Below are 22,230 nucleotides of genomic sequence, written 5' to 3'. Positions count from 1 at the left end.
TGTGCTCATTCTCAAAGAGCAAAAGGGTTCAGACGCCTCTTTCTGAGAAAGAAAAAAAAAAAAAAGAAAGAAGAGAGAGAGAGAGGGAAAAAAAAAAGCAGCTGCACTTGTTTTTGCTGCAGGAAGTTCTCACTAATGGGGAGAAAGAAAGTTCCTTTTAAAAACAAGGCATTCATTAGTACTTCTTTTTCTCTGCTTTGCCATCACCATTGGAACCACCGCAATATCACATCCTTCTTTGTGCCTGTCACCTGGTCTGCTGCTGCTCCAGCGGACAATAATACCCTCTGGGGTTACAGGGACCTCCAATTCTCAGAAACAAAATACAACACTGGTTTTTGTCCTGCTATTGCCTTTTTGCCTCTTCTCTGTCCTCCTGGGCAAGCCATGTTGCCCAGCTGCCTCTCCATCCTCACCCAAATTACTACTGCTGGCAGTAATTTTTAGCTGTTGAGCTAAAGGCCTAACAACAGCTAATATTTCACCTCCTGTTTCCAACACAGCAATTAATAGCAGACAAACAAGCCTATTTCCTAATTGTAATGATTTTTTATATACCACAAACCCGCTGTAACACCCCCTCTCCCAGTGATACTCCTTGCCCCCCACGCTTAGCTGCCCTCCCAACTGTCTCCTTTGGTCACACATTGGAAAGTGCCACCAGAAAGGGCCAGTAGGGGTATCTCCGATGTAAATTCCTCCCCTTGGGCTTAAAGTGCCTGGGCTCTCTTCCAGCCTTCCCCACCTGTGGCATCACCACCTGCAGCCCAGCAAATAACCACCGAGCCCCGACCCCAGTGCTGCACCTCTCCGCTTCGTTCTTTGCACCCAGGAACCAGCTGAGCAAACACTAGCAGCGTGGCTCTGACGCTAACAAGCAAGAGAAAGATCTGGAGGTATAAAACCCCAAGCCACAGTTATTTCTTTCACAGCATGACACCATTAAGGTTTCTGTCATTAGAAGGTTTCCATCGAGTATTCAACCCAACAGGCACGTTGGTGAATGGGAATAATCTTGCTGGTGGCTGCCCAGGGAGATGCCCTGAAGATACAGCCCTGGGCAATGGCTGTTGAGCAACGTGCTGGTGGGACCAGAGGGAGTGTGCTCCTTCCACTAACTGAGAAACACAATTTCTGATCATTCAAGCTGATATTGATTGTCAGTTTGTGTTTTCTGCTGACATCCTGCCTTCTCCTAGAGGCACCACATGCATTCTTCTGCCTCATCTCCTGCAAAGGGATCACTGGTTTCCTGTCACCGAGCTCCTCTGGCAGGGTCTAGCTAATAAGATGCCCTGAAATTTCTCTGCAGGAGAGGTGGGGTTGAGGAAAACACCAAATTCACCTCTGTTCTGTCAGGCTGGCAGACAGCTACAGTCTCGTGCTGGCCAAAGCAGCAAGCCCTGGCATCTCCTGGCTGCATGACCTGCTGTGGGAGAACTGCAACGATGGAGGCTTGTACTGATAAGGGCAGAGCTCTGGCAGCAAAATCTGTTATTGAACTAAACTCCTGGCACCTGCTGGTGAATAGGCTGACTTTGTGTCAAAAACCTCTCAGGAGCAGTAGACAAAGGGAGACATGTGCAAGATGCATTTATTTCCAAACATGCCAGGAAATGATCCTGATCTGCAGCTGATGAACACTCACGTGAACCTTCCCCGGAGATGTGGACGGGCTTTAAGGTGGGCTGTGGCCATGCCAGCCCCACGGAGAGCTCAGGGTGTAAGTGGAGACAAGCCCAGTACACCAGGAGAGGAGAGGAATTCTCCACGTCTCCAGGGCTGAAGGGGGAAATTACTTTCTTGGTTGCTTGTCTTCATAGAGAAGAAAATGCCCAGGTCCCAGAGCAGCTGTCTTGGAGACCCGCCTCCTCTGTGGGCGATGTGGTTCCCATGCGCGTCCTGCGCGTTCCCTGGGGTGCAGTGACCAGCAGCACCGCCAGCGCTGAGCACAGACAAGGGCAATTCGGGACCCTGTCCCCCTCTCGCCACCTCGTGCCTCCCCTGCTTCCTACCCTGGTCCCTCTGGTTACTCGTCCCAGGAGGGCTGTGCTTCAGGCAGGGTGGTGGCCCAGTGATGCTCAGTCTGACGAGCACACTGTCCCCAGGAGCACTGTGCATCTCCCCTGCAGAGCCAACCGTGCTCCAAGCCCCCAGCCAACCCTGCTGGCCATGATCCTGCACTATGGGGTGTCCTTGAACCCCGCTGCAGCCCCCAGTGCCAATGCCAGCTCACCACCAGTGAGCAGCACTGCAGGCAGGGGACGTGGGACCCAGACATGCCCCTGAAGAGTAGCAACTAGTCAGCGTGGCCCAGCATCCCTTCAGCCGCTCCCTTTCCCTGTGGCTTCCTTCCACCACCCCTCCCGGGGCTCTGCGCAGCCCGAGGTGAGGAAGGCGTCCCCTCGCTCCAGCAGTCAAAGATGCGCTGGGTGGGTGCTTCTGCCCAGTGTCCCCACGCTGCCGGCCCAGAGCAGCTCTGGTGATGCCAGCAGTGCCACAACAGCGCCGTGCACATGGTTCTGCTTCCCTCTAGTGACAACGTGGCTTCACATCAGCAGGAGCGTAGGCTGTGGCACAGCTCCTGCACCTGCACAGAGGTCTGCTCTGCCCTTCGGGCTGTGGAGATGTGGCCCTTGGGCTTGGAGGTCCCCCAAGGATGGGGGTGGGAGCACCTCCATCCCCACTGAGTTGCACAGAGTTTGGCATGAAGGATTCTGCGTCCACATGAATAATCTTCATTTCTCCATCCACGCCCTCTGCCTGTGCCCGGCCATGGGCCGTCTCTGCCCCAGCACAGTGCTGGGATGCCTGTGGCCCTTGCAGAGGGTCAGCTGAGAAACACCGATTTTGAGAGGAGCTGCACAGGGGAGATGTGACCCCTTCACACACACGTATGAGCCCACCTCCAAACTCCTTCAACCATTTATGCCCACACTCCTTCTCCTAAAACAGCATCATGGAGCAGCTATGAGGAGATGGCTTAGGACAAGGCAGGGACAGAGCTGGACTCCAGTCTAGTGGCTGGACCACTCAGCTGGGAAAAAGCATTTCTAAATTCCTTCTTTTTTTGATGAAACACCCAAAACACATTTCCAAATCATGGCTAATAGCTCTTTTGGCTTCTCTACATAAGGTCTGTCCTACAGTGGCCAAAAGCAGCCATGTCCTAATAACAAATCCTTGCTTTCTGCAAGAGGCAATCTCTCCAGTTGTCTCTCTACAGATTTTTTTACCCCAAAGTTTCTTGTGCATTAAGCATTTTCTTCAAGAAACCTGTTTCTCTCCACAATGTTTCTGAGCTCTTCTCATCACTGTACGTTATGCATTCATAGCCGTAACATCTAGACAGCTCCTCAAGGAGCTTCGGCTGTGCATTCTGTTAAATTTTCATCATCCTCCATGGATGCTCGATGATCCAAACAATGATCCCAATGTCTATTGGCTCTGTGATGCCCCAAGCGTGCCTCATCCCATCCCCAAAAAATGTTTTTTGGAGCTTAGAGGGCTTTGTAACCTAGTCCCTGGGACCCCCCACCCATCACATGGCAGTGCCCAGCATCATTTCCTCTGCCCAGTGTAGCTCAACGTTTGCAGCCCACTTTTCCTTGCCCAAAACTCCCTGTCCTCCCATCACTGGGGGCAGGCACGCAGATCTGGAGGGAGCATCTCCACACGCTCCGCATCCCAGTGGCAGCCCTGCAGCTCCTTTGCTGGGTGGGCACATTCACGAATCATTGCTCCCAGTGCCTCTCGTCGCTGGGCCCCACAGCCGTGGGTTGCTCACCAGGGATTTATCTGCGTGCTCACATTGACTCCCTGCCTTTTGTTGGCCACTCCTGCATATTTACTCAACAGGAGACAACTTCTCTTTGCCACATAATTGATTGTTTCTGTCTCCGCTCAATTTTCTGCTTCATCACTGCCTTGTTTCGGGAAAAGGGGCTTTTTGGGGAGGTGATTCATTGCTCTGTGGATTTTCCTGCATATTCAGTTCATCAGCTACCCTGTCCGCTTCCTTTCGTTGCTGCTTCCCCCGATTTACCCATTCCTCAGAGCAAATTGATTCACCGTTGAGGTTTATTTTTGGCGTCCAGCTGCCGGGCTCTGTGCAGCTGCCTCGAGCTGCTGTGCTCCTCTCTCCCCCCCAGCGCTGCGTCACTCCTCCTCCTCATTTTCCTCCTGCTGCTACTCTTGGCCATACTCCTTCATCCTCTTTCCCTGCCTTCTCCCCCGTACAATGCTCCGCTATTTTTAACGAGCCAAAATGAGCCCCACGGATGATACACACAGGCCAGAGGCAGCAGCAATATGGGGGAGGTTTTGCACGGGGAAAGTCAGGAGGCAGGACACGTGTGGTGAGCAGGGACGCAGGGCCAGCATCCCTGTACCAGGCTTAAGGGCTGCTGCTGGCTCCCTGATCCCAGCCGAGCACACAGGACCAGCTGCAAGTATCCACCGATGGGTTAGCACTCAGTGCCCTCCCTTCCCGTTTTCAGTCTCTCCCATGTCTCCTCTCTGTTTGGAAGGGGTACAAGCCAGTAGCTGTGATTTAACTGACCTGTCGCTTGTGCACAAGGTCTCCCGAGTGCCAGGGTGGCTTTGGCCATGGGGCTCAGGTCCCACACAGGATCCAAAGGAGCCGTCTGTGAGTCGATAAAACTAGTGCAGTCTCGGAGATGTGGTGTGTGGGGGATTTAGGCAGCTTGATGCCAACTGCAGTGCCTAAAGCCAAAACACAGGTTCGTAAATCCCCAGCTCAGCTGTTCCTTAATCCCAGAGGTGTCTCAGTTCTGCCAAAGCCCTCGGCGTGAGAGGGATGCCGGCCAGGCAGAAGGCCATGCTCCAGCCAGAGCTAGGGAGCTCCCCCTCATCCTTCCCATGTCAAGCCTTCCTGGTGTACAAACCCACGCAGGGACCCAGCAGAGGGGTTTGGTCACTAGGTGCTCTCCAGACCACCCACCCACAGGAGCCAAGCCCAGGACTGGGGTCCCTTGGACATGGCACTCGTGGGCAGAGATCGATCCTCCTCGCTTGGGTGACACACTGAGCTCACGTTTGCCCCTCTGAGAGTAGTTTATCCAACTTTTCCTCACTCTTGAAGCTCTCCTCTGAAATCCTTCCCATTTTCCAGACTCCTTTTTGCAGCGTGGACCCCAAGCCTGAGCACAGCATCCCTGTGCCTCTCAGACCACACTCTCCCTGCCCTAGTTTGGCACCCACTCACACCAGCCCTTAGCTTGGGTAGTGCTTGTGTCTCCGTTTTGGATGATTATCGACCTAAAGCCTATGTGTTTTGGGGATTTTCCAGTCCCCAGGTCTGGCTGCTCCAGCCTCAGAGCTAGTTTTAGACTATGCTACCACATTAAGTTTGCAGCTCAGGTTTACCTAGCTCCAGGCAGGAGGCAATTCATCTCACCCCTGCCGGTGGCCCTTCCCCCCCATTTCACCCAGCAAGCAGGCTCTGCTGCGATCCCAGTTCCTCCTGGGGCTGTATGAAATAGCTACAAGCACAGACTGGATCCCACAGGGTCACTGCTGGCAGCAGACCCTTTGACACCCCGTTTGCAGTCACGCTGGCACTGCACTAGGTGGAACGTGGGCCGTGGGGATGTATACAGCCTTTTCACGAGAGTGTCATTTAGTGATAAGCCAAGCACTTTCTAGAAAACTTGGATATGTTACAGAACATGCTCTCAGATTTGGAATCTCATAAAAATGAGGGGAACTCAGCTTGCAGCGGTCCAGTCTGCACCAGCCAGTGCTACAAGGCACAAATTACATCACCTTCTGCTTTCCCCAAGCCTGGATGAGCTCTGCTGTAAATCTGCGTGGCTGGCTTTTCTCCACTAGGTCGCAGCATCAACTTTTATTTTTCTATCCTTACCAAACCAAGAAACTGAGGCCTTTTTTGAACAGGCAGCTCTGCCTTGTCACCCCCCGCCCTGTGCCCTCCCTGCCCCTGCATGGGGCTGCTGGTGACTCAGTTTGGGGCAGTCGGAGCCTCCCCTGGGGTCCCTGCAGAAGTTCCAAGTGCTCCTATTTGCATTTAGGCTGGCCCTGTTCACATTCATTGTGAAATCAAAAGCGAAAAAAATAAGCAATAATCACATCGCTAGCATGAAGCGCGGAGGAAGGGCTCAGATGAAGGACCACCAATGACTCCCTTCCACCTCTCCTTCCAGAAAGCTCTTTTCCGCTGGTGTCAATGGCAATTACTGTGAAGTTGCTGCTGATTTACAGCTTCATACTCATTCTCCATCCTGAAGCTTCACAGATCTTATTTAGGTTGCGTCAAACTTGGGCAAAAAAAGGCCACAGTGATACTGGGGGTTTTATGCTACGCACGGCGTCACGCCTGGCACGTCAGTGGGAAGTTACTTGTGTTCTGCCACTGCTTGGCCACGAACGTGCCAGTGGGTTGAACCCCAGCTGGAGACTGTCTGGATCAGATGTACCCCTGCAAAACTGCCTGTGAATGAACTGGGATGTAGGATGGATTCTAGAAAGAGGAAAAAACAGGAGTGGTGGTTCCAACTCCTCTTCCTGCCCCACCCCTGGTGTCACCCCCACCCCCCATGAGCCCTGCTGCGAGGGCAGGATGTGATGCTCTGGACACTCTTCTGGATGAGACCAGATCAGGTCTACCAGGGCACCTGAGCTACAGATGCCCCATCCAGGGCTTCATATCACCCCAGTTCAGCAGTCTGGAGCTCTCCAGTCTGGTGGAAGCTGCCATCTGGACTCCTCAAGTGCAGCAAGCCACCAGCACGGGAGACAGCGCTGAGTGCCACAGGAGATGCTTGTGGTGGGGTGGGTGACCCCCCCCAGGTCTGCCCACGGATTCTCTGGCTGCTGCCCTGGCTTTGGGAAAGCAAAGTGGGGTTTGAAAGGCGGGTTTCTGTGCTCCTGCCACAAGCCAGTGGTGCTAATAGCGGAGAGAAAGCCCCAAGGAGGCCAACGGGTGAGCTAAGACCTGGCTACAAATACGCAAAAGGTGGTTGCAGGGACACATCCCAACTCCTCTCCATCATGTCAGACCGTAACAAAAGGCATGAGCTGTACATTGGGGACTGGGAGGCTCAGGCTGGATGTAGAAAAGGCTCTTGCGGCCACGTACCACTGCCCTGGGACAGAGATCCCTGGCCGGTGCACCCTCCATCCTTGTGGGTTTTAGGGCTTGGCTAGACCAAGTCACAGCTGACAGCCTGGCTACAGTCCTGCTCTGAGTGGGAGGCTGGATTCGAGATGTTCCTTTGACCCGACATTTCTATGAGTTTGATTAAAAATAATTGGTTTTCCTGCTTCCGAGTATCCTCAAGCTGCTTTTGTGTTGTCTCTGCAGACCCGAGCTCTCCTGCATGCCTGCTTATGAAATACCAGTGTTTCCAACAGCAACAGCGATGCAGAGCTCCAGAGGTGAAGGCAGCAGCAAAGAGGAGTGCAGGAACTCCCTGTGGAAGTGGGAACAGCCCGGACAGATGTGCACAAGGTCCCCTTGGGAGCCAGCCAGGCATTGGTCCATGGTGACTCAGCATTCCTCCTGCCCCCGACTCCTCAGCTTCCCCCTGCCCAAACCCACACCCCTGGGGCCTTCCCAGGTCTCAGCTCATGGGCGCCGTGCTCAGCTCCTCTGCTCCTGTCCTGCACTTGGCATTTATCCTTTGCATGTTCACAAGCCACTGGATAACGGAGCCAAACAAATCCTCCCTGGTGCCAGCCTGGGGCATCACCATCCCATTGCTTTCCTCTGCCAAAGCCACATGTGAGGTCCTGAGGCCAGAGGGTATTTTCAGATGTGGAACACAGGACACTGTCACCCAAAGCCTGCCTGGAGAGAGGACTCTGCAGGCAGAAATAGAGGTGGATGTGCTGGAGCTCTTGCTTGAAAAGAGCCCAGGACATCTCATGTCCTTGTGAGAATGGATACGGCTGTGCTCGGGGCAGCTGACAGCACACAGTGTTCAGTACTGCTGGTCCCTGAAGGCTCCAGGGGCTTGGTAACGTCTCATGAGGAGCAGTGTAGCCTCACCCTCAGGGTTTTCCTGGCATTTAACCAAGTCCCACTAGTACAAGCTATTCCAAACACAATGAACACACACGCCCAGTGCAGCCAGCTTCCCTCTGCCTCCCATCCCGCCCGCGGTCTGCTCTCTCCTCTACACACAATCCTTCCATAGCCACCCTGCGAAAGCAACGGTGGACGCAAGTGGAGGTAAAAAGCAGGTTCTTCTATTAGAGATGCAGCTTCTTTGTGGTACTCTCACTCTGTGATGGGGTCTGTGGAAGTCACAGAGGGTAGGAGAGGTGAAAAGGTCTTCACATCGCTCACGCGTACTGTGGTTTTAATGCTGAGCTGCTGTTTCCTCCCAGACCTGTGGCTTTTTACCTGCAGTGAACTTCCCTGACTCCTTGTTTACCTTGCAGGAAAAGGGAACACTTACTGTGCAGAGGGGAATTCGGCAATAGCTTTTCTGCCAGTGATCAAAACACTTGAAACCCAAGAGCAGCATCTGAATTTAAAAAGCGTAATTAGAGTGCCCGACAGGCAGAAGTTGGAAGAGGGCAATGAACGAAGCAGGGGGTTGGAAGAAAATAAAGCAAAGCATGAGAGGAATCTGTGCTTTCAACAGCCCTGAGTATCTTGCACCGGCTACTTCACATCAGGCACCCAAAATTAATAGATTCTCTGACCTTCGTTTCTCTGTGCTCCGGTTCCTTGTTTGCAAAGCGGCAATGACAACAGAGCCTCACCTACAAAAAAGATGTCATCAAAGCAACTACTTCAGCCAAAGCATGTGGATGCTGCACAGATGAGCATGAAGGAGGAAAAAAAAATAAATCTGCTATATGGTTGTTCACCGAGGAGTACTACCAAGGCGTGCATGGAGTGGAGCAGTGTCCTGTGGGAAAAAAAAAAGCGTGAAAAAATTACTCATGTAATTAAGGTCTGTACCACAGTGCATGCACCCACAGAGGTTATGTGGGCAGCCTGAAGACAGGCGTCTCCAAACTTCTACATGCTTTTTCAACCTTGTCACTTCTGATGTTATTTTGAAGTGTTTTATGCATAATACTGCTCTACAATATTAACAGCGCGTCTCTGTATTTTGCAAGTAACTCTCTCCTAGCAGAGGGAAGCCTGGCACATCTTCACAAAGCAGTGATGCCGTTAGCTCTGGCGTAAGGAGCTTCAGTTTTTGGTGATCGTCACCAACCACATCATCATGTTACATGGACCTCACTGCTGATGGACTGCTGGATTGACTGCATTGTGGTCTCTGCAATAGCTGGCCTTGCTGCTACGCTAGGACCTAAGAGGAAGGTTAAAATCCGCATGAGAGCCACATGCCCTATTTGTGGAGCTTTGCTCCTTTAAACACATGTGGGAGGGAGGACTGGTAAATCCTTGGACAGTTTTTCATCTTGCCTCGACTGGGCTGGGCTTTGGGCTCGTCTGTTGTCTGGTCCCTTGTCATAGCTGCTGTTATAATGATTCATCCATCTGGTTTTCTGGGAAAAGAAAATGAGCTAGGGAAATGTTTTTCCAATTTTTTTTTAATTTTTTTTTTTTTTTTGGCTCGCTCTCTCCTCGAATGATTACAACTTTGCACCCGCTGGAGCTGACAGAGGGGAAGGAGTTTTGCACATCATTTCTCGCTTACTGTAGCAGACGGGCGCGCTGAGAAGCCCATTCCTCAAAGCCAGACTGTGATGGTGATGTCCTTAACTGTGTTTCCAAGAGCAAAAAGGATCTAACAGAACCCAGCAGAAGAGTCAGTCACCTCCAGCGGGTGTGCTGGACAAAGCTGATGCACCTCGGGGACCACATCCACTCCTTCAGCTGGCTCTCTGCCTGCCTGAGCTCTCCAGAAATAATGCGAGAAGAACGGCAGTGAGGCGGCTTGGAAAGAAATTCAGGTGAAAATTGCTGACGCTGGAGGTCTTCTCACTGGGATTAAACAGCTGCTCTCATAAGTGGTGTATTTTATCGTAAATTAGGTAATAATATGGGGAAAAAAAAAATCCTAAGAGTTCACACAGGGTGATGTTTAGTCTCAGAGCAGAGTGGAACAAGAAGCCACGCCAGGGTTTTTCTTTGTAGGTTTGTACAGTAAGGACCAGGAGTCCTCTCAGGGAGCCAATGCACCCATCCAGCTGGTAACAAACAAGGTCACCCACCGCCTGGGTAAGAAAAATGGCAACGCAACCTCCCTTTGCCAGCAGCTCTCAGCAACACTGCTTCAAACAAGCCGGCGCCAGAGATCTTTTCCCTCTCTCCCTGCTCCAGGAATGCATCTTCCTTGGTCCAAGTTTGGTTAGAGGTCAGACTGGGAAGGCAGCAGCTTGTCTGGGAGCAATCATTCCTCCATTCAGACACACATTAATAAATCTCCATCAAATGGGTCGTGTATCAAAGTTCTAGGCTGCTAAAGCAAACCTTCCTGTGACAAATTCCTCCCTTTATACCCGCTTTGTATCTGTCACAAGAGAAAACCAGATCCTCCTTGAACCCACCAGCGCAGGAACTGCCCTTCTTGCCGGCCCAGCATCCTTCCTCTCTCTTCCCCTTTTTTTTAGATCTAACACCTTCTTCGCCTCACCAGCCTTTACTTGAATTTGCCCATTCCATGATTTCATCCGAAGTGGGTGGTGAGTTCACTCTCCCCCGCAAGCAGCCTCTTCACAACGGCTTCTGGGATCCCTGCCAGCTTCTCTCCACCCACAGCCTCTCCCGTTGAAGCAAACCACGCAGCTCCTGCTGCTTCCCGGGCCAAAGGCGGCATCTCACATCTGGAGGGCTGGCTCGGGAAGAGCAAGGGGAGCCAAGGAGCACCCCACAGAGGTACGAGCCCCCCACCTATCCCCTTGTCCTAGCACATCCCAGCGGCAGGCACCTCCACCCTCCCTACGCACCCTTACGATCCCCCGGCTTTCCTCCCAGGAGAGCGCGACGGCCCATCAAAGTGACCTTTGAAAGATTAAAGGACACTGCAAGACCAAACTTTGTACAGAAAATAGCTTTGTGGATCCAATACCAAATGAAAACTGGCCTTTTAAAGTGTTACTCCTACTCAAAAAAACCTTCGCACGAATTTAAGCACTCCCAGCTCTTGCTGATGTAGATCAGACAGTGAAGCCAATGGGTCCCACAGCTTCTGAGACTGCAGAGCTCAACAGCACACTGAAAAGCGGATTTGATTCGTATTTTGAAATTGTATGTGTTAGAACAGAGCATTAAAACCGAAAATAGAACACAGGGCAGGCTCTTGAACCTCTTGAGTTCTTCCCTCCGCTCCTTCCGATTTGCCATGTTTTCAAAAATCAATCTTCTGACTGTTCCTCCCAATGCCATTTCTGGGCTGGCAGCCCAATTCTAATGCCAGTGGTGATTTACACGCTTTACTGAAAACGCAGCGAACAAGTGCTTCACTTTTTCACTCACTCATTCCAAACGTTTTTAGCGATCTGCTTTCTCAGATCTGTTTACATTTGGGAAATTAAAATCTAAGTAACAACTCCATTATGAACAAGAACACCATAAAAATTCCACCACTGCCAGAAAACATCTCAATACAGTGACAAACACAGCCATGCTCTGGTACTGCCGCTCATTTGTGGGAAGGCTGCTTTATAAATTATACATGAGTGCCTTAAAATTTCCAGGCTAATCTCAACTAAAAAGCAGTTTCTTAGACCGTTGTTTCACTCAAAAGTTCTCCAACTGGAATTTTGATCTGCACAGTGAAATCTGCAGATTTACTTGCAACTGAAGGTAATTTCTCTTCTCTTCGTAAACGCTTCAGCTGGGACTTCATTTCTCACGCTGAAATGTAACGAAGAGTTGTTACATGACAACTCATTTGAAAGCCTGGGAATCTGTGGTAATTTCCTGGAATTTCCTGAGAAATCTGAGTTTTCCCAGACGTGATTTTTGAACAGGTTCTGAGGATTTCAGCAGGCAACCCCATCAGCTCAAGGCATTTCTAGTAATGACAAAACTATTTAGGAGACCGTCAAGCCACTCCCCTTCCAGTCTGTTCCCCAGAACAAGGCAATTCTAAAGATTAACTAACCAATGGCAAAATCTAATGGAGAAAATCACTTTGTGGTCTTCTGGAGGCTGTTAAAAGATTGGCTAAATCACCCGTGCTTACGGCTTCTACAACTGCCAACCTGTTTTAGAAATTTATCCTGCATGGTGGCATTTGAGCATCTTCCAAATGAAATCATTAATTATAAATAAATCCTACTGGGTTTTAATTCATGCCTCCGCGTGATGTAAACGGCAGTACAAAAAGTAATGGCATCTGAAGAAACGAGGAAATAAAAAAGAAATGCCTCGTGCCCCTTGGCGATGCCCCTGCTCTGCACTGCCACGCATCACTCTGGAAGCTGTACCACAGCTGGCTCCTCCAGCCCGCGCTCAGATGCCCCTTTCCCAACTGCTTCATCCCATGCTGTGCTGGCATCCAGCCAGAGATGTGCAGGGCTTGATATGTTAATTGCTGTGGAAACTAAAAGCCAAGAAAATCTCTCCTCTGCAGCAATCATGGAACACTGCTAGCACCAAAATATTAAATGTAAATCCTTACGATTCCAAGGCTCACCTCTCCTTTTTATGGCAAGCAGCCCTTAAAAACTGTGTTTTGACACAAGGAGAAACTGGCCAGGGCTGAAGCCAAGTCATCTGCTGCCGTAGAAGGTTCTCCAAAGAGGGAACCCTGAGAAGTGACACCATGATGCTGAGATGGCAGCACAAACAGGAGCTGCACGTAACATGACTCAAACACACAGCAATCCGGGCAGCAGAGCAGGCAGCCACACATCTCGCTGTGGGCTGTCGCAGGAGAGCAAAAGGAGAAGGGTGAGAAAGTTACAGGAAAAAAATTATTGCCACTGAGTTCAAGGAGCTGAATAGGAACAGCTTCCGAGCAAATGTCTGTAAGCACTACACTGACCGGTTTGAACATTTACAACGTCCTCTTGCTGCTCAGCGGCAGAGGTGGGGGCACGTAGCTGGTCCAGCTTTTGTGCCTGGAACCCAAAAGCTCTGGACATTTTGAGGGCACATGCACCTGCAGCATCTGATGTGCACTGCTGGAGCACAGAAGCCGCCAGTCTGCTGAACTGGTCAGAAAACAGGACAGCTCTCTGCAAGAGTACAGCATCTGGAACAACACACGTGAAGTGAAAACCTCTTGTGTCCTCACTGGATCCGCTCTACTGGGTAAGAGATCCAGAAATTTTAACGCTATTTCTGTTAGGATTACCCAAACAAGTAAGAATTTGCTCTCCTGGCATCTTTAAATTGCTGTGAGCTTTAACAGCCTGTTTTACAGCGTAGCAAAGCTCTGCCAACATAAGCCTCTGCTGTTTTGTACTTTGCAAGGTCTCAGCTGGCCTCAACCAGCCTGCAGCAAATGCCACACTCCCTGGCTTTACTCCACTTGTACCTCCACCGTCCATTACGTGTGTGTGCCTAGGACGTGACTGTCCCCTCACAAGCAGGTCATCTTTGGCTACCAAGTCTGAAACTGCCTTGAAGAAATCAGAAAGCATCTTGTTAGAGTATCACAGTTTTGTCTTATTCCTGATCCACTCTTTTATAAGCATTTTATGCCTGCACGTTTCATCAATTAACAGAAGGATTAAGCTGCTGCAAATTACAGTTCTGACCCTCAATTTATTTGCCATTCTCCACCACCATCATCCCAAGCTCCTATTCAACATCATCAGGGTATTTGCCCCCCAGATTCCCAAATGGATTTCACAGAACTCCCTTACATAGAAGCCAGACATTTTGAGACTGTGATTCAAGATCACAGAATGTTCAAATTAATGTAACAATTTAAATTTAGGATTGGTGTAGTAAAATGGATCAGATTAATGCCTCACTGACCCAGAAAGGGTGCACTGCAAGTCATTTCCAAAATACGTTTGTATTAAAAATTTCCTGATATAAATTACCCTTCTCTCCCTCTCAGCCCACCATCAAGCACCTTTTGTTAGTCCAGAAGTGAGTTTGGGGGAAGAGCAGTAGCTGACTTCCAGCCCTGTTTTAGGCTTAGTCCAAGTGTTTATTTCATTTTAACACTGTTCCAGAAGACCAGCACAACTAGGCAAACCTTGCTGACCAAGAAGCAATCTCCCTGCACATTACATTTCGCAATTGCTGCAGGGTACCAAGCAGGAGGACGGAGCAGACTTGCAAACAAGTGCAGATACATGCTACATACGCTGGTACCTGATCAGCGTTTTGAGACTGGTGCCATTTCTGTAAGCACCGTTTTGCATCTAATCCTGGCTGTGTGACAGGGAAGACTCTGTTCTAGTAGCTTCACTTTTTAAGAAGGCCAAGAGCTGAGAGCAAAGACTTAAAAAAAAAAAAAAAAAGACACACATTACACATGGTTCTCACTTCCTCATACGTGTATTTTACACTGAAATGTTTGTTTTCATGAAACATTTTCCTTCCTTCCCACCTTCTTTCATCCTTTCTTTCCTTGCTGCTGTATCAAAGATCCAACCTGAAACAGGACACAGCCCTGTAAGCACATGGGCACACGAGCAACAGTACTCGTGTCTGAAAAGCCTTTCACGAGATCCAAGCACTGGGCAGCTCCCTTTTTTTCTTGTTATATGATGCAGAGAACATTGCTACAGCTTAAAACCCTCTTACTTTTCAATAGAAATAATCAAAACTTCAGTAATCTCCATCAGCTGTTTTTGTGCGATCACTTTGTACTACCTTGTAATCAATTCTTACCTTAAGATCAGTTTCTGTGCTAACAAGCTGCTGTAACTTAAAGAAGTCTAGACATTTAGATCCTACCTTGACAGGGTACAAGCAGCTAAACTCCAAATGAATCCATCTGCTCGTTCAAGGTCTTCACACATGAAATCATTTAAGCAGTGGTCTCTACAGGAGCTACCCAAGCAGTGGATGTACTTAAAACACGACAATTATTTGTAAGCCACGTTTCCAGAACGCAGCACTTTATTCTGTACAGCTTTTAACCTCGACAAGAACATCTGTCAAAACCCACTAAAATATGTATGGGGGCAGGTGTCAGCTCTCTGCATCATACTAAAAAAAAACAAAACAAACAAAACAAATGCTACTAGCCATTCTGCATTTTCAATATTTTAATCATTTTTGTATTAATTTAAGGGCTAACCTAGAGTCTTTTGTACTGAACACAGTACTACTCACTTCTGCAAGTTTCATCTATAAAAAAAGACAAACAAATCACGAGGGTGGATTTCACAAATAGATGCGAGAGACAAGAAAGAGGCCAAGTACTTTTCACATAAAGTCTCCTTTGGCTTGTCATTATCTGATCCCTTCTTAGTTAAACAGAACTAAAGAGTAACAGGAGCATACACCGATAAAAAGTCAGAGGGTGGTGGGGGGGGAACAGGAAAATCAAATTTGCTACCAACAACCAGTCACAAGCTTAGAAATGCCCCTGACTACTCAGAAGCTGTTCCAGTTGTTTGCAGTCTGTGGCTGGTTTTTAGTTTCCCCGTGTGGAGCGATGGGGAGAGGCAGCACATATGCTGTTCTCACCAGTCCATCCAGGAACACATCCTCTGCGAGGGACGGCTGGCTGTGGCTGTAGGTGGGTCGGCGTTAATAGCTGCCCTGAGGCTGGATGCAGCGTGACAAGCTGGTTGAAGGATGGTTTTCAGAAATTAACAGTTACTGAGATCCTGCTGCAAGTGGGGACACGACCCACACTTCGACTCTCCTTCTCTGGCCAGTTCTGCTCCTCTGAAGAGCTGGATTTTTGGAGAAAACTTCTTAGGTATTTTAACATCCTTGGGAAGATGACTCAGGTTTTTTTGTGGCTTACACTGTTAAGAGAGTGTAAGAGAGGAGAATGCAAAAAGCTCTCAGGCTGGCAATGAAATCTTTCACAAGATCTCGCTTTCAGCGTGTCCGGAGTACGGTAACCGCAGATTGGAAGGATTGCTGCTGCTGACTTTTTATTTCCTCATACCTCACAGACAGATCATTAAACCAACAGGGCGGGAGTTTTTTCTTTCATCTCAAGTCCACGCTGATTATTCTCATTGGGAAAATCATCCCTCTTTATCTTCACTCTCAGTACTGTATGGCTTTCCAAACCATTCCAAGTCATCATCTTTATGCAGATAACCTAAACCAAGACCTCGTGTTACATATTTTACATATTCTTATCTACTGGAGACCGTATTTTCTTCTAGGAAAATATCTCCAGCTACATAAAAGCACCTAACAACACTAGAGTCGTAGCGTGTAGTGTTTTTCTGCATTTGGCAACTCTGTTCACTAAAATAACACACTTCCCTGTTTTCAGTCCTAGATAACAGCATTAAAGATTCTCTTTGGAGCCTCTTGTATAAAATTCACAAGGAGCAATTCCCCAATCACTATAACCGATTTCAAATGGTGCTAGAAAATATTATTGACTCTGAACACCAAAAGAAATCAGTCATCCTCTAAAGGGGCTACTGAGATCTGCAAGGATGAAGAGGTGAGTGCTGGATAGTATTGGGTAGTATTTTACATTGGAGGATCCCCAAATACTTGAAAAGTGTTAATTAATTACCTCTGTGGCATTACTCACTAAAAAATACTATAAATATTATTAAAACACCGATGAGAAAAAAAGGGTTTAGAAAGTGAAACCTTTTGAAAAAACAATCACCAGCTACACACATATTTTAATATGGTAAAAGACTTAATATTTATACAAATTTCAATAGCTTTGGACAACCAGACTAACCACGTGTAGTCCAGTTCTCACAGATGCTGGTGCTGGTCATTTCCATTAACTACAACAAGTGTATCCAGCCATCAACCTGCAACCTGAACACTGGCAAGTTAAGTCACACAAAACAAATAAGCATGCTCGTATCTGCCAAACATATCACAGTGAAAAAGCAAACATGCACCAAGGATGCAAAGAGCATCCAGAACTTCCAGTGCTTAAATCTATAATTATCTGCTTTACATTCTCATGTGTGTCTTGTATGATACATGTACAAGGTACATAACAGGGTGGTAAAGAACTAACAAAAATGTTATCTATGTAAGGCTGCAACAGGCTTGGAGCTGAAAATACAAGCGGAGCAAATGAAGTTCTTGCCTTTATTCCTCACTGTGTTGTACAAAGTAGTTGTTTGTACTAGATTTACTAGTTGGTGCATGAACAACAAGCACCAAGTATTACACTTTTTTGCACTGTTTGTCTCCTAAGTCCTTCTCTCTTTCCAAAGTTTTGGTTCACCACCTACAAATACTATAAACATGCAGCTGCCCAGCAGTATTACAGCAGAATTTCTGCCTTTAAAACCACAAATGGCATTGCTCTCCCCAGGGCCATCTCTGCCACAGACCTTGCAGTCCAAGCCAACCGAGGGACTTTGTTGGCTGGCGGAGCTAACCGTGCCAGCAGAAGCACGCAAGGAAGATCTTGACCTTCTTTTCCACTGAGGCTGTCGAGGATCTGTTTCACTGACGAAGGCAGGCATTCTTCCTCCAAGAACACTGATTTCAAATGGTGCTAGACAATGAATAGTTAAATCTAAACCACCATATGAAACCAGCTTCCTGAGGGAGCTTGTTTCTAGCTGGGATGATATTCCTGTAACAATAAATTGGAAATGCCACAGAAGAATACCTATCCATGTCAGGTTTTTATTTTTCCTAATACATAGCTGATGCTCTTTTCTTATTCTTACCCTCGATTTTGGTTTGAGTCACCAAACGGTCATTTCTGTTTTCTATTACAGTGCTACCAACAGAAAGAGAAGTGCTTACAGCAGCGTCACTCTGAAGAATATTGTTAGTCGAGATTGGACAACAAGTACAAGGGTTTAAGCAGGAAGAAGCATCTTCATCCTACTTTTGTTACTGTCTTCTGTTAACACATTGTGTCTGCTGACGTCTGCCCACAGCATGACTACCACCAAATGAATCAGTAAGGGAAGCACTGGTGCGAACTCCCTCTAGTGACAGCAAAACAAGGTGGGAAAGGTCTCCTGCAAGATGTTCACACACCTTATTTTTAACCGCTGCAGCAGATACTAGCATGTGACAGAAGCTACTTATTAATGCCTAGATGTTGAATATTCATTCAGCAGGTCACGTGGATAGCCTGAAAAGCAGCTCACCCCTCTGCTAGCTCTCGCTGAGGGGGAATTTGCAGTATTAGAGAAGCAGTGCGTGCCTGAACCCCACGTGAAGGGCTGCATCAATTACGGACTACTCTGATCTAGCACTTACCACCTGGGCCCAGCACTACTTCTTGGAAGTCTGACACAGGCTTTTTTCCTGGAAGTCTGCTACTGGAGTGTGTTCTAGGCAATTTACTCCCTTCGAACAGATGTATTTTTTTCTGGAACCTCTCTGTACCTTTCTCATCTCAGCTGGCAGGACAAACATATCCCAATCACATCTGCCGAACAATGTCAAGTGTGAATGTCCGTGCAGGCTACCCGGCTCAGCCAGGGCCACGGTGATGTGTCCTGGGAAGTACTCCATAGGGACAGCACAGCCTGGCAGCACGGGATGGATGCCCTCAAGCAACAGCACCAGCACAAGAAGCAGCGTCTTTCAGTGGCAGGGCAGAGGGGAGGCACAATGAGACAGCGTGCCTGACGTGGGTGTAAGACAACTTTGTTTTAAGGAAAACAACCAAACGGAGTAGGCTGGGCCTCTGAAAGTGGGCAGTTACTGGGAGAGCTCTAACTATGCCAGGCCACATCAGTGTTGGATTCATTATGCAGGTTTGCTGTCCAGAAAGTGTCTGTGTGGAGCAGAGCAGTCAGGAAGCAGCTTGGGCAGGAGCAGCAGGACAGAGCTGTGCTCGTGCACATCTCCTCAGGCTCTGCCCCAAGCATACAGCTGGCTGGGAATCATCCATGTGGGCACAAGAAATGCCAATGGCTTTAGCACGGTTAACATAAACCAGCTGTAAGTGAGGGCAGGATTGAACTGTTCCCCCAAGCCATGCAAAGCATCTTACTTGTCCCCTCCTGCAGTTTAACACACTCGGTGTGCACTGTACCTGCCTCTGCAAGTCCTGTGAAAGCTGATTTTAGCTGACTACAACTATCACCCAAAATGAACCCATCTGTGGTCTCCTGAAGACAGCGAAATATTCTCCAACTCCTGCTCCGAAGGGGGCTGGAAACCATGTAGAACACCTACCCAATTACGTGTTTCTAAGGTTTCATCATCTCCGGAGATGCATCTCTTTCTTCATTGACCACAGTGACAACAAAACCAACTAGCTTAGACTAGAAACTGAACTTCTAGATGGCTGAAGATAGAGGAGAGAAATCTCAAAAGCAGTGTGGACAGTTCCCATGAGGGTATCTGTCAACAGCATTGTGAACACACTGCTCTCCAAGAAAATCTTAATGAGCAAGTCCAAAAAACCTGAAAGCCATCTGTGAAACAAGGAAAGCCACGACACCTCACAACCATGATTTTCCTTGGACAAGGCAAGGCTAAGTCATACTACAGAATCTTTTCCTGTACAGCTGCATTTGTGATGTACAGGGGATTTGAAGCTGAGGTCCAGCTGCGGCTCTGTCTTGACCACAGCCCTAGAATGGGTGCAGACCACAGCATCTCCATCTGACTATCCAGGGAGCAAATTCTTCCATTTATTATCATTTGTAGTTTTGAAGAAAGCATCTTTCAAAACTTGTAATAACTCTGAATGTTTCTAGAAAACAGATAATGAGAAACACTCTTGTATTAGGGCTGTAAACTGTCATTCCTAAATTGGAAAAACAATGAACCACAGCTAGAGCGCTATTGTACTTCTCCAAGATGTCTCCTTCCTAATTAGGTCCTGTAAGTTTTAGAACGTTTTCAAATCTTGAACTGTTCTGTCCTTCCTAGATTTAATGATGAGAAAAACTGACAGCAATTTTCTCATTTAACTGGAAAGGAAGAGGAGGAACAGATGAGATAACATCTTTACATTTACCCACCTACTTTGCAGAAAAGCAAGAGCTTGGGAAATAGGAAGAGCAAACCCACAATTCACAGACTTAGATAAAAATTTTAGATGGATAAGTTTCTGATTACATTTTTTTTTCTGTAGATACAAACTAACACTGTTCTGTAATCCTCCAGGGAAAATTACGGGAATGACATGTCATTGACTCAAGCCCTCATCTTAAATACTTCCTAATTCACATATTTTTATTTGATGCTGATGGGATTACTTACGTAAGTAAAAGTTTTGTCTGCAATTAAACCACTGCAAGATTAAGAGTTTACAATGGCTTTGTTTTGCTGTTGAATAATTTACAGGTGGTTTAGCTGCATTCAAACACCTACCAGGTAACCCTCTCTCTCCCAGTGCTGAATTCCTGCAGTTAAGCACTTGGAATAATATATGAACTGTGATCCCATCTTTGGCTGCAGATGACAATTGTGGGCACTTTTTCACATTAATCAGGGATAATCAGAACATCTGCTGGGTGCGACTTGGAAAGACTTCCAACTGCACTAATGATCCTGTACAGGAAATTTGTGAAAAGTAAGTCTTACTGCTTCCTTCCCAGGCTCTGCCGTAACAGGAGCCGAGCAAATGGATTTTGTTAAAGCTTTATTTATGACAGCTTTATGATCTATCTATGACAGGCTCAAAGACCGAATCAGCCTGTAATTTGCAGACAATAGCCTGCAAGTATGTTACATCTGACAAACTGCTCAACTTACTGTAACTTTTTAATTTTTTTTTTTTTTTTAATAAAACGTGGAACCAAGGAAAGGTGACAGCTTGACAACTCTGCAGAAAGCCTCTGTTCACAGAACGGCTATAGCACAGGAAGCGATTGTGCAAACTTCCCACTTAATGCTTGGCCATGTATCTCATTTATGAGCTGCTGCAGACACCCTATGGCATGATGAAGATCGAGGAACCATTGAGAAATTGTCTGTCAGATGAAAAACCAATTAATACTAACGGCAGTGAGGAAGATCTGCCTACCAAGATAGAAATTGAGACTGTGAAGTCAGTTACACATGTCTTTAAGGGATTTTTTTTCAGTCATTTCCAACTTGAACTTAAACCACACAGCTATGGGGGAAAAGCTGCTTCATCTCTTATTTTTCTGCACCATCAATCCCCTAGCGTTTTTGCCACCAGCTTAATGAATTCCAACTATCAAGAGAGCTCACCCACTATGTAATTTGTCTTTTTTTGTTCCCTTCACTAAACAAGCAGGAAAAATGTTTTTAATTTGCAAGGCTGAATAAATACGTACTGTGTTTGCCAAGACTTTATTGACATTCATGGCTGTCCACAAATCTGACTGACTTCTCACAGACATGGTTTATCTCCTTGAGAAAAAAAAACTGCCCAAGCAAGAAGATGTTACACTTTCTTAATAAAATGAAAATAAAATAAAATAAAATAAAATAAAATGCAGCAGTTTAATAAATAATACTGTGGTTAGTGAAACCCCTTCATCCAGGATATGGTCCCAGAGCAGATATTTGATGACGGCAAGATCACTTAACAATGGGAAACTGTCCACCACCCACTGCTGCCCCTGATGCTGCAGTTCATGTCACCTTCAGTTGCCCCGGTACAACTGCCTGCGGGCCATGCTATAGATGAGTTCATTCAAATGATTGTAATTCTAAGAGAAGAAAGAAAAAAAAAAAAAAAAGAAGTGTTTCTTTTCTTGACTGAGGTTATTTTCAGTCATCTGGTTTTCCACAGTCAGGAAAAGAGATGGTACTGCCTTGCTGCTGAGCTGGAAATGAACGGCTGAGAGTAGGCAGAAACTTATTAAGCTGGCACTAGCAAAAGACATGAACTGTGGAATTACACCTTGGATAGCATCAAATCCCATCTCCCCTGCGCAGCTGGTCATAAGAAGTTGAGATGAGCTTCAGCCTGCAACGAAACACAGTTCTTGAACTTTCACAAGAAAATCAATACACCAAACATTAAGATTCTTACTCAAGTTTTACTAGGTTTTTGTAAAAGGTCCAACTTTCCCTGTAGGACTGCTGCTTGAATTTTCCCATTTAAATTTTTCTTGCTGAACAATTTTTTTACCTTAAAACTGACAATGTGCAAGAAACAATCAAGGCCTTCACAGCTGGAATTTAGTATGATCAGAAGGTCTGTGCTAGCTTGACATAAACAGGGAAGAAGAGAAAGTATCTAGGTCACTTGGGAGGAAATTAATGACATGGCAAAA

The 22,230-nt window shown here is 47.4% G+C and overlaps 1 protein-coding gene across 1 annotated transcript in view; it reads right to left on the bottom strand.

The window, feature by feature from the left end:
- Positions 1-15,132: 15,132 nt before the first annotated feature.
- The window catches only part of LOC308066323 (uncharacterized protein), a gene marked incomplete at its 5' end in the record, with an annotated part of 129,465 nt that continues 122,367 nt past the window's right edge, over positions 15,133-22,230 (bottom strand). The window contains 2 exons of the mRNA XM_080393453.1: positions 15,133-16,858; positions 21,283-21,920. The remainder of the gene's footprint in view (positions 16,859-21,282; positions 21,921-22,230) is intronic.

The sequence above is a fragment of the Falco punctatus genome (assembly GCF_963210335.1).
Source record: "Falco punctatus genome assembly, chromosome: 6".
NCBI classification, from domain to species: domain Eukaryota; kingdom Metazoa; phylum Chordata; class Aves; order Falconiformes; family Falconidae; genus Falco; species Falco punctatus.
The sequence above is the reverse complement of the archived record's forward strand: the minus strand, read 5'-3'. Positions and strand labels throughout refer to the sequence as shown.